This window comes from Sitophilus oryzae, unplaced genomic scaffold (assembly GCF_002938485.1).
Source record: "Sitophilus oryzae breed Bouriz unplaced genomic scaffold, Soryzae_2.0 scaffold_119_pilon_pilon, whole genome shotgun sequence".
Lineage (NCBI taxonomy): Eukaryota > Metazoa > Arthropoda > Insecta > Coleoptera > Curculionidae > Sitophilus > Sitophilus oryzae.
This window is the reverse complement of record NW_022145837.1, coordinates 1,520,567-1,538,679: the sequence shown is the minus strand read 5'-3', so window position 1 is coordinate 1,538,679 and position 18,113 is coordinate 1,520,567. Positions and strand designations below refer to the sequence as shown.

At 31.6% G+C, this 18,113-nt stretch overlaps 1 long non-coding RNA gene across 1 annotated transcript; it reads right to left on the bottom strand.

The window, feature by feature from the left end:
* Nucleotides 1-11,356: 11,356 nt before the first annotated feature.
* On the bottom strand, nt 11,357-11,588 carry LOC115891799. The gene is made up of 2 exons (XR_004051900.1): nt 11,513-11,588; nt 11,357-11,457 (listed from the first exon to the last, which is right to left on the bottom strand). It is a non-coding gene; the product is annotated as an uncharacterized LOC115891799 (long non-coding RNA).
* Between the last annotated feature and the right edge of the window lie 6,525 nt (nt 11,589-18,113).

Here is an 18,113-nt window from a genome sequence, read left to right as displayed (position 1 = left end):
CCCCACAGAATAATCTGCATTCGCCGTTGTTTCTTAGCTTCAATCTTCTGAGACATACATACAGCCATTACTCGCTGACGAGTATTCGACATACATACAGAAGATGGTCACGCGAGGCGTTTTCTTTCATGAGCTTTTCTGTGACTGAAAAGCCCGATACGTGATGTTATCTGCCTACCCCACTCCGGACATTCAAAAATCTCATTGCCTTGTCGCTGTTAACTGAGTTTACAACTCTTCTCCATTGAGTTCTATTGTGAGCTGCTTCTTCCCACTCATTCTGCATGTTAATCCACTAGAAGTTTTCGTGGAAAATGTCCTTGTACCTTTTCAGGTGTCCACCCGGCCTCCTCTTACCGTCTACAAGCTCACCGTAAATCAGAGATTTTGGTATGCGGTTTTCTTGCATTCTACATACGTGACCAGCTCATCTTAAGCGGGATTTTGTAATCATGCCTTCAATACTCTCGCAGTTCCTATATATATACTCTGCCTAACTCCTGTATTTGTTAGGAATGGGTCGCTCAGTGATCAGGTGTTTATTAGGGAGGTCTTTTGAGGTGTTTATTGGGGAGACAGTGTCCTGTTAGAAATCCCGTGACAATCCAAAGATTGTTTTTCACTTAGATCAAAGAAATTTTTTGATTTTTCTCTCTTTTCTACCTAGATCGTTTAATTTTTCATTGCTCAAGTTTAGTATACTATTTTTTTCACCCTGTATTGTCCGTCAAACGAGAGAATTCCTGACAGTGTCAGTTGTGTCTATCATTTTTTGGACACACATTATTGGACAGACTTTACTATTAATTTCATAGAATAAGATAATGAAAAGGATTGGAAGAAAGAAACGCTTACTCAGCATATAAAAGATCATACCATCACGTGGTATACTGATGCTTCCAAAACCAAAGCAGGGACAGGAATAGGAGTATCTGGGCCGAAAACTAAATACTCCGAACCAATAATGGGCACCTACCCTGGTATCCTTCAGGCAGAAATTTACGCTTTCGAAAGATGCGTACAATTTATCTTAGATAGAACTATCGAAACAGGAAATTGCCATCCTATCCGATAGTCATGTTAATTTAACGCGATCAACCTAGTAACCATCAATTGGTTGGTCAAGAATGTCTAGAAAAGCTCAAATTAGGCAAAGAAATAAAGTCCTCCACTTGAGGCCTGCTCACCAAGGGATAGAAAGGCAACGAAAAGCAAATGTTCTAGCTAGGAAAGGAGCGAACACCCACCAACTGAACCAGAACCGTCTCCTTTGTTTTCCAAACGGGAACCAACTGAAAGCGGAACTGAAGAATCTGAAGACTTATCCGTAACTTGGAATGGGTGTCCTCAAACGGTCTAAGACACTCGAAAAGTTTCTCAGAACTTACGACCGAGAAAATCAAAGGTTTTCCTTAAGTAAAAACACCCGGATTGTCACGGTTTCTAACAGGACACTGTCTCAACGAACACCTCAGTAGGCTGAAGCTGAGAAACAACAGCGAATGCATTTTGTGGGGAAAATGGGGAAACACCAGAACACCTTATCACTGAGTGCGCCGAGACGACGACCTTCGTGGTATGAAACTTTGCATATCTGATGTCGAGAATGGAGAGCTGGCCTCTCTGGAGCCGTCTTAGATACTGGCTTTGTTAAAGCTCTGGAGACTGTATGTGTAAGATTGATTGGATTTTTTAAAAGACAATTTATTGTCAAAATAATTGTTTGTACATAATAATATTATATTTATACTCTGTATACTTACTGTTTACTATTATAGACAATTATACAAGAAACATTGAATACCTCATCGAACAGACAGCCGCCAGTCCTTGATACGCTGTATTCCAAGAAATCTGACATGAGTGAGGTCGTAAGTATATCATAAAATAAACTGTACTTAAACAAAGGTATCTCTCAAGATATAAAACAAGACGTAAACCTTTATTGTAATCTTTTCGCGTAAAATCAGTAATAAACATTGGGATGAGAACGAAACGCTGTAATGACGTCACCAATCTCTTCTGTTTATTGGGTTTCAAATTGTATTTGTATTATATCATTTTTAATTATTTTTGTGAAGCAGCAGTAGAATGATGGCTAGCAAGAAAAGCGGAAGAACTGCAAAGTACCCTCTGTTGAAAGGGAGTTTAACAGAGACGTCGCATTTCGACCACGATATCTCAGCTATACTCCAATGCTGCAAAGAGTCGAAAAGTTCGAACTCTTTGAAGTTTGCCAGATCCACATTCTCTGCCTAGCTCAAGGGATTTCAAATGTTGTAGGAACTGTAAATAATAAAACTCTAATAAACATAACTTTATTTTGTCAAAATAGAATGTTTTTTTTTATCGTCATATCTAGAAATCTATATTTGATACCAATTGAACTTTTAGTTACGTAATCGAAGGCGCAATTTTTAAATACATCATTGCCCACCGTGAACATATTCGGCGCCGTGCTGAGTAATCGGAATTTAAATTTCGCGCTGGGGATTCAGGTGGTAGCTCTGCTGTTAAAAAATGTCAAGTTTCCGCATTTATTTATTTATTTCCTGGCCAGGATTCGTTTTGTGTTTTAGTTTTATATTACGAGTTTTGGTTTGCAATAAATAGTGTTATTTTGATACTTTAAGCTTGAAAATGTTTACTAGCAGACCTTGCAGTCGAGCAATGATTTTTTAGAACCTCTTTTAGTGCGCAGTGTACAGGGTGTCCCATTTTGGTTGAAATCATACGGTATCTCCGTTTTTAGTGAAGATAGAAGGGTGCGGTTTGCACAAACCTGTCTCACTTTTTTGTCAAACGGAAAGATGCCGTAAACAAAATTTTCATAGCCTCTTTTCTGCTTCCCGAGCTAGGTCTTTTGCAAATTTGCACTTGTTATTGTTAAAGCTATCGAGAAGAACTGTTTATTGTAGAAACTCTTTACATCAATTACAGTCCCAGTAGTCTGTTTTTCTACCAAAAATATTTTTGAAAAATATGAACTTAAAGTTATGTTTTTCTCAACAGGAACACCCTGTATATTTATTTATCATATGATCTGTCTTGCCATAAGCTTCTCAAAATATATATCACTCTATATTTATTTTCACTATTTACTGCAATATTTAAAAGTTTTATTGAAAGATCATATTATTAGTAGGCTATGATTGATAATAAAGAAACTAAAGAATTATTAAAAGTATACTGCTATCTGTCTCTTGTTTTATTTTGGGAGCCGTGCTAATAAAAATTCTTTTGGCATATTAGGGAAACTTAACTCTACCGCTATTTGTAAATCTTGGAATATGTGTATACGTAAGAATAATCTATCGTATCGGAAATTTTAGATATCTCTTTAGCTAATTTACGTGACAATTTTCAGCAAGATGGGAAACATTCTCATATCTATGGAAATATTAGAATACTGTTAAATTATTATTTTTCAAATCAATGAATTGGAACCAATGAACTATTATTGATAGCCTCCTCGATTCCCGGATTTCTGCTGTTCTCGATTTCTGATTTTGGGATTTTGAAATACGAAATATATCGTGGGCACTACAACAATGTCGAACACCTGAAAATGCTTTAATAATTCAAGATTTAGAGCATTTCAAAAAAAACCCATCCTGTTATAAAAAATATATATTCACAGTTTCAGTGGTAACAGTTATTTCAAAGTAAAGTATATCAATCCCAAATAAATTTTAATATGTGTATGACTATTTAGTAAATACCATTTTGATTTTTTGTTATTTATCATTTGGCCTACTAATAAGAAAATGATATATTTTTAAATATTGCAGTAAATAGTGAAAATAAATATGAGTGATATATATTTTGAGAAGCTCATAAAGACAGATCATATGATTTATAAATATACAGGATGTTCCAATGAAAACATAACTTAGTTCATATTTTCAAAATATTTTTTGGTAGAAAACAGACTGCCGCCACTGTATTCTACGTAAAAAGTTCAATAAGCAGCTTTTCGCCTTCTCGATATCTTTGGTCAACAGAGATACAGGGTGTCCCAATTGTAAAATTTTCTAAAAGACCCTGTAGCTCAGAAATGAAGAGGGCTATGAAAATTTTGTTTACGGCATCTTCCGTTTGACGAAAAGGGACAGGTTTGTGCAAAACACACCCTTCATCTTCACTAATAACGGAGATACCCTATGATTTCAACTAAAATGTGGGACACACTGTACAAGATTGAAAGATTAGCCGTAAAAACTCATCGCAACTTTATTAGAATATTTTGAATTGTGCCGATCGAGCTTAATCACGTGAGTAAAAGTTTATTGGGTATGAACTGCAGTTTCATATACAGTACGAGTTATTTTCTCATATTTATTGTTAAAATATGAATGTCTATTCTACTGAGTTACCGAAGTTTACAACCATTCTAAGTTGAGAGCGTTCGATATTCACTGGGACTAAACAGCAGAACTCATTGTCGACTTTTTTAAAAATTAAAAATATTAATCCTTCCTTCCGTTTATATTTGAATCGTTTGCCTAATACGTAAGCATGTATCAGCTTTCTCAAGAAAGGCCATCTCACACTTATCCACCTGTGAACGCGGAGCAAGATCTTTATTACCTACCCCACGCTCAGAGTTATAGTTAAAAGTTCAATATTATACAACTGAAAAAATGCACAATCAGCTGCCATTTGAAATCAAACTAGAATATCATTTTCTTCATTTCGCAAAGCATTGAACTTGTTTACTAGATCAGGCTTTATACGCCGAAAATGAATTATATTTTATAATCAATTTGATCTTGTAAGTTAATTGGTCTAATGTTTGTTATTGCTATATTTTCCACTGACACCGAAATAAATTTGTTTAGAGATCATTGATATTTACTATAAACGAACTAAATATTTTTGAATATTATTTTTATTTTTTTATTCTTTGAAACTGTAAACTAGCGATGGGAACTATCGAATGAATTCGAAGAGGTACGAAGAGAGACTATCGAATGGTTACTGAATGAATGATTTCAACTATCGAATGGTTTCATTCGAATAAAATCATTCATTCATATGTATACTAAAGCATATGTGACAACCTCGCCGTGCGACTAAATGATTATCGTTAAGCCACGACTATCGAATGCTTTTTATAAATGCAAATTTAGTTCGTTTGATTTTGTCTGCGTCAGTGCATTAGTCCTTCCAAATTTTTATAACTTGCCTCTAAATACAGTTATTTTTTGTGTTTATTAAAATATTTAAAATACTAAAGTAGTAGTGTTTTTTTAAATTGATGATTGTGTACGTGTGCAGTGGTCAAAATTTTTCCGAAAATTTTGTGTGATTTTCCGATCTTCAATTATTTAATTTTTATACGGTATATGGTCTATTTTTTAATGGGAAATTTTGAGAAGTAACAATTTTTAAGAGAGATGAGGTGAACTTTAAAATTAATTTTTAAAAATACATATGTATTTGTATTTTAGATGTTTTAGTAATATGAATTAGTTGAACTTAATAATCATATTTAAGTAATGTGGTAATGTGGTTAAGTAAATGGTTATCGAACTCAAATTTTGGGATGGGAAAATTGGGAATTGATTGATTAAAGTTTTACACGTGCCAATTTAAAAAAGGTAACGTGATATTTGTATTTTGTTTATTCTAATTTTACATTTAGATTTTTATGAATAAATATTTTATTTATTTTTAAAGTAGCTAGTAAAAGCAAATGTTAGTTTTTAAATACTAATACAAAGTAATAAAAAAGTACACATATATATATACTTATTTCTTATTTCTAATTTTTATTTATATTTTTCTTTCTATTACACTGCATGCTTAGAAAATTAATAAATCTTTATATTTCATGATTTTAAAATTTGTTGTTAATATAACAAATTAGTTCTGTAATTATTATTATTTAATAAACTAACGTTGCCACACAAAAATTTTAGAAACTATATTATTTTTAAATAGGGATCTAATAAATAATTTGAACTTCTAATTTGTTGTTTATATTTTGCTACTATTACTTAAAAAATGTTTATATTAAATGATTTTAAATTTTTGTGTTAATAGGTATAACAAATTATTACTGTTATTAATATTTATTAAACCAGTTTTGCTTAAAACATTAAAAATCATTTTCCTACATTCAAAGAGTAAAGTATTGCAGTGTAACAACAGAATATTAATAAAAATGCAAATATATAGTCATACTATCCTCGACTATAATACCAAAGAATAATATTCTCTTTGCTAATACCAACTAATACGAATATACCGGCAACATGCTGTTCATAATGCATTTTCTGTGTAAATATTCAGACCTCACTAAAAAATAATGTGTCCTTATCTTTATCTGACTCAAAATCAAAGATGCTGGCTTTTTCATACCACGTTACCGACCGCTGTCGGTTTCTAGAAAGAAACCTACGTCGCCGGGCGACAACTAAAATCCAGTTTATATTTTATTATAACGATCCTGACGAATAAAATGAATTTTACAAATGAATGAATTTTATAAATGAATGGTTTTGCTGCCGAATTAATATATTTCTAGGCAGATGACGTATCTATTCGATATTTTTATTCGAATAGTTTTCGACGAATATTTTCTACTAGTTATCGAATTGCCTGAATGAGTCTGCAACTATCGAATGTTTGATAGTATTCATTCGATAGTTCTACTACTACTGTAACAACATTTATAATGTTTATTTTAAAACAATAAGACGACAATTATTATTTGTATAATGTTTTGTATTATCTTTGTTTGTTTTTACTTTGTTTGTTTAGTTTACCTTGTCTACAAAATTAAAATGTTTTGACAATAAAGGCATTTATTCATTTATTCATTTAATTCAAGTATTTTACATTTATTTTTCTTCCATTTTTATTTTTCTCAAAACTAACGCCACCACTGGAAAAGACGCTAATTAACTTTTTTAATTTAATTTTTATAATTTTCACGATTATTTGGTATTACGCCACTGTTTGTCTCGTCAACGAAATAATTTAAAATCCTCCACCCACTTGTATATACATATACGTGAACATAATGTACGAATTCGTCATTTCAAACAATGCATCATTCAGTACAGCTACTGTAGCACCAGGCAGTACACAACATACACAGCTGATAATAGACAACCATCAATCAAGTTTTTTTCTTAAATTTTCATTGCAAGATTATTAAGAGTTAGAATTAAACTTGTATACAGATACATGACTGGGACCTGTATTTATATATACACTACACCGTGCTGAGGAGAGCAATAGATAATAACGTGTACAAAAGGAAACAATCTCTTAATTTAAGCTAAATTGGCTCGGGGATGTGGGCTCACCCATATAAAGCCAATTGACGTTGATTAGTGTGTCTTAGTGTGAGTGTGCGATCGCGACACAAGGCGTAAAGTTCATTTTTATTCGATCCGAAGCCAGAAACGACGCTCCAGAAATCTCAGGTTAAAAAGTCCTCAGGTAAGTGTCTATTTAAGTTAATTAGTATTAATAAAGCTTCATTGAGTACCCCAAAATTAGTGGATACGATAATGCTGTATTCCGTTGCAAAACCATGCGAACCAGACCGATAAACTACGGTAAAGAGCGGTTCCTGAAAACGTCGGTTTGATACGGAAATGATACGGAACGGTTTGGAAAAAAATTGGAAACGTCAAATATTGACGGTTTCTAAATTTCAATATCTCTATTATAAAAATTTTTTATGCTTTTTTAATGTACCTATTCTCTGCTTTTATGTTTGTTTCTTTTTTTCAATGGAGTTTAATATTGAAAAGTACTTTATACTTTATTAATAAACTGTTAAACTCGTTAGATGACTCAAGTGAAGATTTGCACTCCAATATTAATAATAAATAAACAAATCTAATCAATATTTATATTTTTATAGCTTACAAAAGATTCACGATTATTTGTTGTCTTGTTTTTCATGTTTTCTTTAAATGTTCCTGACTTTGAGAAACAATGGCTGCATGATAACTTTAAATGGTCCTAAAAAGTCATTCTATTTAGTTCTGTGCGGTTCTATGAAATTTATTTACCTTTACGGCCTACCTCGATTGCTTTGTATGTAAATACAAAATATTATTACAAATTTTAGAAATTAAATGAAAATTTCACTGGAACTTCCAATATTTGCTTGATTTCTGTCACATAAATGACATTGATTGACAAACAAAAGCAGAAAAACCAGCCTTCTCGCGCTCGCTGGTTGGTTTGGCGACAGTTATATACAGATTGTTAATTTTGTTCATTAAGCCGGAGTCTCATGCATCCGAAATCCGATGACACGACGATCCGACGGTGCTCCTATTGGTCGAAATATTTTGACAACAATTTTTATCCGATAATTTTAACTAATCATCCGACGTCGCATAAAGTTAAATTTTGTTTAACTTTTGTACGATATCGTGTTTTAACCTCACTTTTTGAAAACATTTGTTTTTAAAACAAGTTTAGTGGGAAGTGGGGCAATTTCGGATATTTGGCGAGGAAGTTATTTTATGGCAGCCCAATAAAACATGACATGAATCTCTATTCAGCGCAGCAGAAAAATGTTAAAACTGTCAAATTTCGGAACGAACTTTCGGATGTATGTGACAGGCTTTTTTTATTTCACACGATAACTTCAAATTTCGGATGTCGTACCATCGGATTTCGGATGCATGAGACTCCGGCTTTACTCGCGGCAAGAGCTTTATGGTTGAAATATGGCAACCTCGGCCCGCTCGTCGATAGACGACGCGACGGGACGAGTCGGCAGAAAAATCGATAATGCATGCGTTCTCAATAGGCAGTGTTGCCATTCTGCTCCCCTATAAGTAACTGTCGAGTTAACAACCTGTATAACCGAATTTTTCAGGAACCGTGTTCCGTAATAAGTAAACTTACAGGAAACCGATAGAAACGGAACATAAAACCATAACCAAGGTAAGCAACGGAATACACCCTTAGTGAAGAAGTTTGTTCCTCTAAAAAATGTCCTCTATGGCGGATATAAAATCAAAAAAGCGATTGCTATACATTACTAACATCTACAGATGCATGAGCAATACAATTATTTTTATTAAATTATATTAAAAAAGCCTCTTTTATTTTTTTTAGAGGCTATCGCTTCTTTTTGTTCCTGTAATTTCATGTAAGCATTCGGAACATCAAAATTAGTGGTAGTGATTTTCAATTATTTATTTTCAACATTTTCTCACTAATTATACTTCAAAATTTGCTAGGAATGTCATTTTGACTTTTGAATATCATTCATCAAAAGAAATTGTGTTTAAGAAAGTTGGATGTTTTTAAGTTTTCTTTTTACTTTTGATTTATTTTTTTTCTGTAGAACTGAACCACTGAAGTTTGTTATATTATTTTCTTTACACCCTGTATAATACATAGTGTTGCATTATTACTCGGTTCCATGTGGATAATTTAAAATCTCTTTTTTTTTAAATAAAAAAAATGAATTTTTAGTTTCGGAGATAAAGAAAAATCGGACCTTTTTTAAAAGATTTTATTTTTGATTAAGCAACTATTTTAGATACGGGTTTCTAAAAATGTTTTTTATACATATTATTGGCTAAATGAATTTAAAGACATAGTTTGACTTATTATGAATGTTTCTAGACCCAGATGTAATAGAGTTTCATACAATTTTTTCATCCTCCATTAAAAAAAAATTCAGAAAGAAAAATAATTCAATACTTCATGTTTCTAGATTTTATTCCTAAATCTCATTATTCCAGAGACACTCTGTATTATTAATTAATTAATTAAATCATAACCATCAGTATAAATATTGTGATAAACTATCTGGAATTAACATATTGTAAACGAATTTTAAGATGTTTTTGAAAAACAAGGTTTATTTTTAATATGCAATGAATTGGCAAAAATTTAATTCACCTTTTAATGAGTTTTTTGGTCAATGTAGAGACTGACCAGTTCATCATCATCATCATCATCATTTTCAGCTTATTCAACCATTTCCAATTATGGTGTAGCCTCACTCATATATTTAAATACTCTTTTTGTAGTTGGGTCTATTGTTGGTTAGTTATGACGGCCCAAGTTATCCCTGATAATTTCCTAATATCATGGTCTCATCTCAGATTTGGTCTTTTTCTAGGTCTCTTAATTCTCTATGCTCTAATTTCTGTGGTCCATCTGTTGTCCGTTTGCCATTTGAGAAATTTTATTCTGTGGATGACGTCTATTATCTGGATCTTTTGTCGTATCCACTCTATTCTTTTACGGTCTTTCTTGGTTATTCCCAGCATATTTCGTTCCATTGAGCGTTGTGCGACCTGCAGTTTCCTTATAATGTCCGTTTTAAGTATCCATGTTTCGCATGCATCTGTCATGACTTGTAAGACACATTGATCGAATGTCTTCTTCTTTAGATAAAGTGGCATTCTAGATTCTAGATTTGAATATGATTGAGTTTCTTCCATTTCTTCAGTTGATTTCTGGTATAGTAGAGATCCCGAGCTGTGCATTAGTTGTCCCAAATATACATATACCGGGTGTTTGGTTTGGTTTGCATCGTCGGACGGGACATAGAAAATCCCATGTAAATTTTAATGGGGTCAATTATTGGCTTCCCTAATTACTTTAGAGAATAATTCTATTTAGGTTTATTGAAGAGCACTAAAACCCACATTCAAAAGAGTAACTTTAGATATTTTTGATTAGCTTGTTTACGAGTTATCGCCGATTTCTTTTTAAATATTTCTCCTTTCTTATGGCCCTGTATTTACTTATGAGCACCAGTCAAGGTAAAAGATAACTGTCAAATGAAGTTGTCATTTCCTAGGGTCATTTCAGAATTTACCTATTTAGTGCTTTATTATTATTGAAAACTCATTCCTACATCGGAAATGTTTGGGCAGGGATATTCGGACACAATATTATCGGGCCATTATTTCTTACCCGAAATTTAAATGTAGAATATTATTTGGAACTACTCGAAAATCATATTTTACCTGCTTTACATGATGCCGCTAGGGAAAATTAGGAAGTTTGGTACCAAATGGATGGCTGCCCGGCACATAGTACCCTGGCTGTTCGGGAATATTTAGACAATAGTTTTAACGGAAACGTTATTGGCCTAAATCATACAGTAAATTGGCCAGCAAGGTCTCGATATTTCGCCAAATGACTTCTTTCTCTGGGGCCATTTAAAAACAGGATACAAAGGATAAAAAATACCCAAATCTAGACGAGTTAAAAAATGCTATTTCTGCCGAATGCAATAGAATTTCAGTTTACCAACTAGCGAATGTAAGAAGAGAATTTTATGATCGCCTGGGTTATTGTCTAGCAGTCGATGGAGGAATATTTGAACATCTTCTTCTTCTTCTTCTTCTTTTTTTATGATGGCTCTGCTACAAGGCAACCGCCAGCTCAATTTGGGAGTGACCAAGATGTTGACTGGCTCTAAACCATATCAAGGCCACTGATTCTTATCTGAGTAAAATGTATAATGGGTAAATTTTAATATAACTAACTTCATGAAGGTAACCTGTGACCTGTGACTGTAAAATGTTATTATTATTATTTATTAAATATATAAATGACGTGCTGAAAGGAAGATTATATCACACAAAAGGCACATAGGATAGAGGTCACACAAACAGACTGCATCTCGGAAACTGAAACAAAAGAAAATAAAAAATAGAAAGTTGAGCATTATAATTTAATTCTATTTATGTTTAAAAATATATCATAATAGTTTCTATTAATTATTAATTTTTCACTTGGCTTAGACAAAACTGTAAATATTGATATTGGAGTAGGAAAATTCATTTCAATAAATTTTTTGATATAAATCCGAAATTAAACAAAAAATTTATAGGACATTCTAAAAAGATATGATTTAGGTCTTCAACAGAGCCACACTCACAGAATGGATCTTCCTTCACTTTAATTTTATATAAATGGTTTTTTGTTAAGCAATGGCCTGTACGCATTCTAATTAACGTTGTAATATGTCTTCTATCTATATACTGGAAATTTTTAAACCATTGTTTATCTGGGAAGATTGTTTGTATATTAAAATACACATGCTTTTTTCCTTTCATACGAGATTTCCAATTTTCCTTATAATTACACAAAATATCAGTTTTAATTGAATTAAAAATATCTATTGAATCCATCTCCATAGATTTCGGAATATTTAAATCTTTTCCAATATTAGCCAACAAATCTGCCTCTGTATTTCCCAAGATATTGGAATGACCTGGAATCCAGGCAATCCTGATGTCAAAACCATTAGAATTTGCTAAACAAATTAAACGTTTGGTTCTTAAGGTCCAATAATCAGCAGATGCTTTAAAGAGATTTTTACTAATTTTTTGAATCTGAAAAGATAATAACACTACGCAAGTTCTTTTTAATAGCAAACTTTACTGCATCATGAATAGCTATGGTTTCTGCCTTACAAATACTTAAAGAATCAGGTAGTCACTTGAAAGAAAATTTAAAATTTATATATGGAATATATATTCCAAATCCTGTTCTTTATCTTTTTTAGATGCATCTGTAAAAAATAAAAATATGAGAATTTTTAAAACGTTCAGATACTGACAAAAATTGTTCCTTAATAGAAAAATCATGTTTATTAATTTGACAATCAACTAATTTAATAGAATCATTCAAAATATTGAAACTAACTTCATAACACGGAAAATTTTGACTAACATAAAGATTATCAATATAAGGCAGAAAGTCATGTAAAGCTGAGACCACATAAGGTACATTATTACTATTAATATAAATTGGATTAACAGTTTTTCTAATATTGTAAATTAAATTTATTAATGGATTATTTTGTAAAGTTAACAATTTAGACAGAAATTTGCCTACAAGTACTTTTCTTAAATCCTAAAGTTCTAACAATTTAATTAGGTACTATTAACCAAACCAAACCAAACCAAATTAATAAGTTATTGAATATTGTAATAATACTATAATTAACCTTGTAATTGATTACTTTATTTTACTTGTAAAGCACCATAATAAAGCACTAAATAGGTAAATTTCTGAAATGACAACTTCATTTGTCAGTTATCTTTTACCTTGACTGGTGCTCATAAGTAAATACAGGGCCATAAGGAAGGAGAAATATTTAAAATGAAATCGGCGATAACTCGTAAACGGTCTAATAAAAAATATCTAAAGTTATTCTTATGAATGTGGGTTTTAGTGCTCTTCAATAAACCTAAATATAATTATTCCCTAAAATAATTAGGGAAGCCAATAATTGACCCCATTAAAATTTACATGGGATTTCCTATGTCCCGTCCAATGATGCAACACCCGGTATATACTTCTACTATTTCCAGTGTTGTGTTATTTATTAGAATGTCTTTTCTGTCTAACTGGTTCGTTGTACATTACTTTAGTTTTTGATAAATTCATAGAGACCTACTTTATTGCTGGATGTATTTAGTTCCTTAATTTGTGCTTGTTAGTTCTTCAGCACTATTGGCAATTAGGACTATCTCATCAGCGAATCTTAGATGGTTAAGCTATTCTCCATCTATTTTTAATCCTTTGTTGGTCCAGGCCAGTTGACAGCAGATTTCTTCTAGTGTTGCTTGTCAAGTAAATATTTTTGAGACTTATTTCAGAGACACTTGCTATTAATGCCTAACTTGTAGAAATATATTTTTAATTCGATTAAAGATAGAAAAAAAAAACAAATATAATTCTAATAAAGTCCTTTTCACACCACTTATTTTGGCTTATTTCTTTTTTTAACTATTTAATGACAGTTCTCAGCTCTACAGGGAACGCTTATAGAGGCATAATAGACCTGCATAACAGTTCGGAATATCTATTCAGGTTTAATAAGGAAGTGTTCAGTGTGTGGTGTTCATTGTACCTAATAGACGGTAAATGAATCATAAAATGAGGATTTAAATAGATTTAATCGTGTGTGTGAACGGTGCCTTAAAGGATATCCACGCGGACCAGCGGCGGAGAGATTATTTTTGTCTAAGAAATCCTCTATAAAGATTTATTTATCTTCTATACCAATATATAAAAATCCTTAAGTGATGACTCACAGATTAATCACGATCCTGCTCAAACCACTCAACGTAAGAAGCTCAATTTTGGCATACAGGTTGATTCTAGGGTGTAGAGGTTCGATAAGAAGAGATTTTTCGAAATTCCAGTTCCAAGAGGGGTGAAGCACCCTTCAAATATTACAATATATTTTATTTAAAAACGGTCAAGTTTCCGAAAAAACGCGTTGTACATGTATTTTATTTGTTTTTTACATATTTTAAGATTTTTTAAAAATGTATACAGGGTGTTTCGAAAAATCTGGTCATTGATTAATCACGATCCTGCTTAAAGCGCTTGACGTAAAAAGCTGATTTTTGGAAAACGGATTGACTTTAGGGTGTAGAGATTCGATAACACGGGATTTTTCGAAACTCGAATTCTAAGGGGGTGAAACCACCCCTCAAATATTAGAATATTTTTTATTTAAAGACCGGTGAGTTTTTCGGAAAAAAACTTTTAAACACGTATATTTTATTTTGTTGTTTTACATATTTTAAGATTTTTTAAAAATTTATACAGGGTGTTTCATAAAATATGACCATTGAGTAATCACGATTCTGCTTAAACTGCTTGACATTTAAAGCTGATTTTTGGCAAACGGATTGACTGTGGGGTGTAGAGGTTCGATAAGGAGGGGTTTCTCGAATCTCAAATTCCAAGAGGGTGAAAACGCAATAATAATTACAATATTTGTTATTTAAAAAACGGTTAGTCTTTCGGGAAAACGCTTGGACACGCATAATTTATTTTTATTAATTCGACGCGAACGAAGTCGCGGGTACACGCTAGTAATTTATAAAAAATTTAGGTAAAAAATTTAAACTATATTCAAAAGTACTGCTTAATACTAGGTATATGTGTATTCTGAAATGCTTCCTTTGAAGATACAGGGTGTAGAAGTTCCAAATAAATTCTGAACAAATGTAGATTTTTGCATGAAAATTGATGTTTTGGAGTTTTTTTGATTTGAGAAATTTGATTTCGATGTCAATAGGACTCTAACTTATAAGGGACGCCATCTACATATTTTTTAAGTTGTCGGAAGAGCAATAACTTTTCGACCGTACCTGTATAAAAACTACTGAGAAAAAAACACATTTTGCGGTATTTTTACTTACCTCAACAGGAAAAAAACGGAAGTTAACTCCTAAAAATGGCATATTTAATAGAAAATATACAAAAAATTAATTCTAAAATTGAAAATTAATAAAAAAAAATCTGATAAATTAAATTAAAATCTGATAAATTAAAAAAAACGTGTAATTTTTGAGTTTTATTAAAAAATATTTTTTATTCATTGATTTATATTATTCAATACAAATTGTTCTCAATCTATCTACTATCGTGACCTCTGATCCGTGATTGTGTGATTGTGTGACCCCCCTGAACACATGGATCTCATCAGACTTCGTATAGCGTGTTGAGTTGGCGGGTTACCATGCTTCCAGTTCAAAGATTGTGACTTTTTCGACAGATTCCACGTACATTGTTATTGTTCCAGTGTTTAAATTATCCAGATTTTTGTGGATCTATTTACAAATATCATCTAAATAGAATGGCTTGATTGGGATATATGGATATGTAAGGTATGGCAGTATTTTTCATGTTTTAATTTCAAGTAAATATGTACTGATTGCATAAAAATATTGATAGGGATTTATAAAAAATAATTTTTTCTTGAAGGTGATCTACAATAACGTTGGTGTTGTGATGAAAATCTGTTTTTTACTTGTAATTTTTCGAAATATTACTATTTCTAACTGTTTTCAAGTGAGGTCTGTGCTAATATTGTAGATATTTTCTTAATAGTTCTTCAAAATTTTGAACGTTGTTAAGTATCTCAGCCATATTTTTTATTGGTACTTTGAAACAATGTTTTATGATAAATATTTTAATAGTTATACAGAGTGTTTCATTAATAAGTGCAAGTGTTTTTACCGAAAGTATAAATACTGTATGATCGAAAAAAAAACGGCGTCAAGGATGGCTAGGAAATGCCAATAGATGATAATTTTGGCGAGGCCAATCTCCATACGTTATTTGCTAAAAATTGGCATAAAACTTGTCAAAAATTAGTATTGGTTGTAGAAAGATTATAAAAGGATAGAATATTTCTAGACCCACAAATCTATTTCCGAAAAAAGAAAAATTCTGGAATTTTAAACTACACCATTTAAAAATCATTTTTATTCAATATAAAAATATAGAATAGTACAGGCCATGTATGTGAAGTCTAGGGCTTGACCGTCTTTGACGCCGTTTTTTTTTCGATTGTATTGTATAAAAATTAACTAGTGTGATGTTCAAAAGAAAATTTTTATAAAATGAGTATTTAGAATAGAAAATCTAAATGCAGGAACATGGAAAATCTTATTTAAAAAAAATATAAGGCTTTATTTTAAAAATACCACGTGTTAAAGTTATTGGAAAACAGTCCATAGATTTTATATAATGCCTCAAACTCTTCGAAGATACTTAAACAATATCTGGTACCGGGTGTGTCTCAAAAGTGGCTTCCTATATAACTTTTTTATTTTTTCACATAAAAAAACAAGATTTGGTATTTGGTATGTTAGTATAGACATAAATTAGGATTGATTGACGTATTCAATTGTGTTTGGTCACTTCTTTCTTCACCGGAAATTACTATAACTTTTTATTTTTAAATGGCAACCTCGGTATTTTTTACTTTATTCGATAGAAAATGACACTCTGAATAGAATGCCATATCATACGTCAACTTTTGACATTTTCGCTTAAAAAAATCGTATTTTAAATTACAATCTAGAGTTAAAAACACTTATCTTTAATTAAGGAGCCTTGGAAAAATAAATTTGATCGTCTAATGTTTTTCGTGTCTTGTCCTGGCCGACTAAAAGATGCCCAAATCGTATTTTTAGTCATATCTCAACTTTTTGAAATGGAACAAGGGTGCCTCATTAGCATATTTGGAAAAAGTATTTTTTTACTAATAATTTGGTACCACACACTTGGTATTCCGAGTCAAATTTTCGTTATGAACCGCATGTTACAATTTCAAATAAACCATATGCGAATATGATACGCTATTCTATTCAAAGTATAATTTTCTGTCGAATAATGTAAAAAAATAAAGAGGGTGTCGTTTAAAAATCAAAAGTTGTAGTCATTTCCTGTGAAACAGGAAGTGACCAAAAACAATTGAATACGTCAATCAATCCTAATTTATGTCATATACTAACACACCAAATTTCGTGTTTTTATCTGAAAAAATAAAAAAGTTATAGGGGGTGAGCCACTTTTGAGACGCACCCGGTATAGTCTGTCCAGTGGGAGAACATATATTTCAGTGACACTTTTGTCTGTCATTTTTATTTAAAAGTTGTTTGTCGAACTCTTCTTAGCCAAAAGCATATCAAATATAGAAACCTTAATTTTTTGAAACAATCAATATTTTACTGCTTACTTAACAAAATAAATATAATTTAATTCTAACAAGTATTGGCAAATAATACACTTATTCCATATTAGAAGACAATTTTTTTCGTTATAGTGATAATGTGGGTCTACCTATATCTCTTAGTCAAATTTATCTATAGGCATTTCTACGTTCTCGTTCTTATTAAACAACTCATCACCTAAATTGCTAATGTCTGCCTGCTTCCAACTTATATACAACTGGCTTTTTATGTAGAGGTCGTATTACTTAACCTTAGCAGCGAGCATTGAATGAAATAAGTAGCCTGGTGGTCCCCCTGCACCATATTATAGGTATTTTTATATTCGTTTAGTTTTTTCTTATTATACAGTGTCGGCGAGGTCTGCCTTTGGGTGCTAATTTTCGTGTGTACGAAGAGTAGTGCCAGTAAGCTCAGTACACAATAAGATGTACTGCTTTAGAAATATATTGTTACGTTTTTCGTCGGTTCCGTGTGGATAGAAAGTCTAATTACACAATTTATTTTACACTAAGTAACAAAACAAAAAGGATAATACTACTTAAAGAACTATTTACAACTTATTAACTATTTATCTACACAACGATTTGGTTGTTTTTGTCCTCCTCAGGC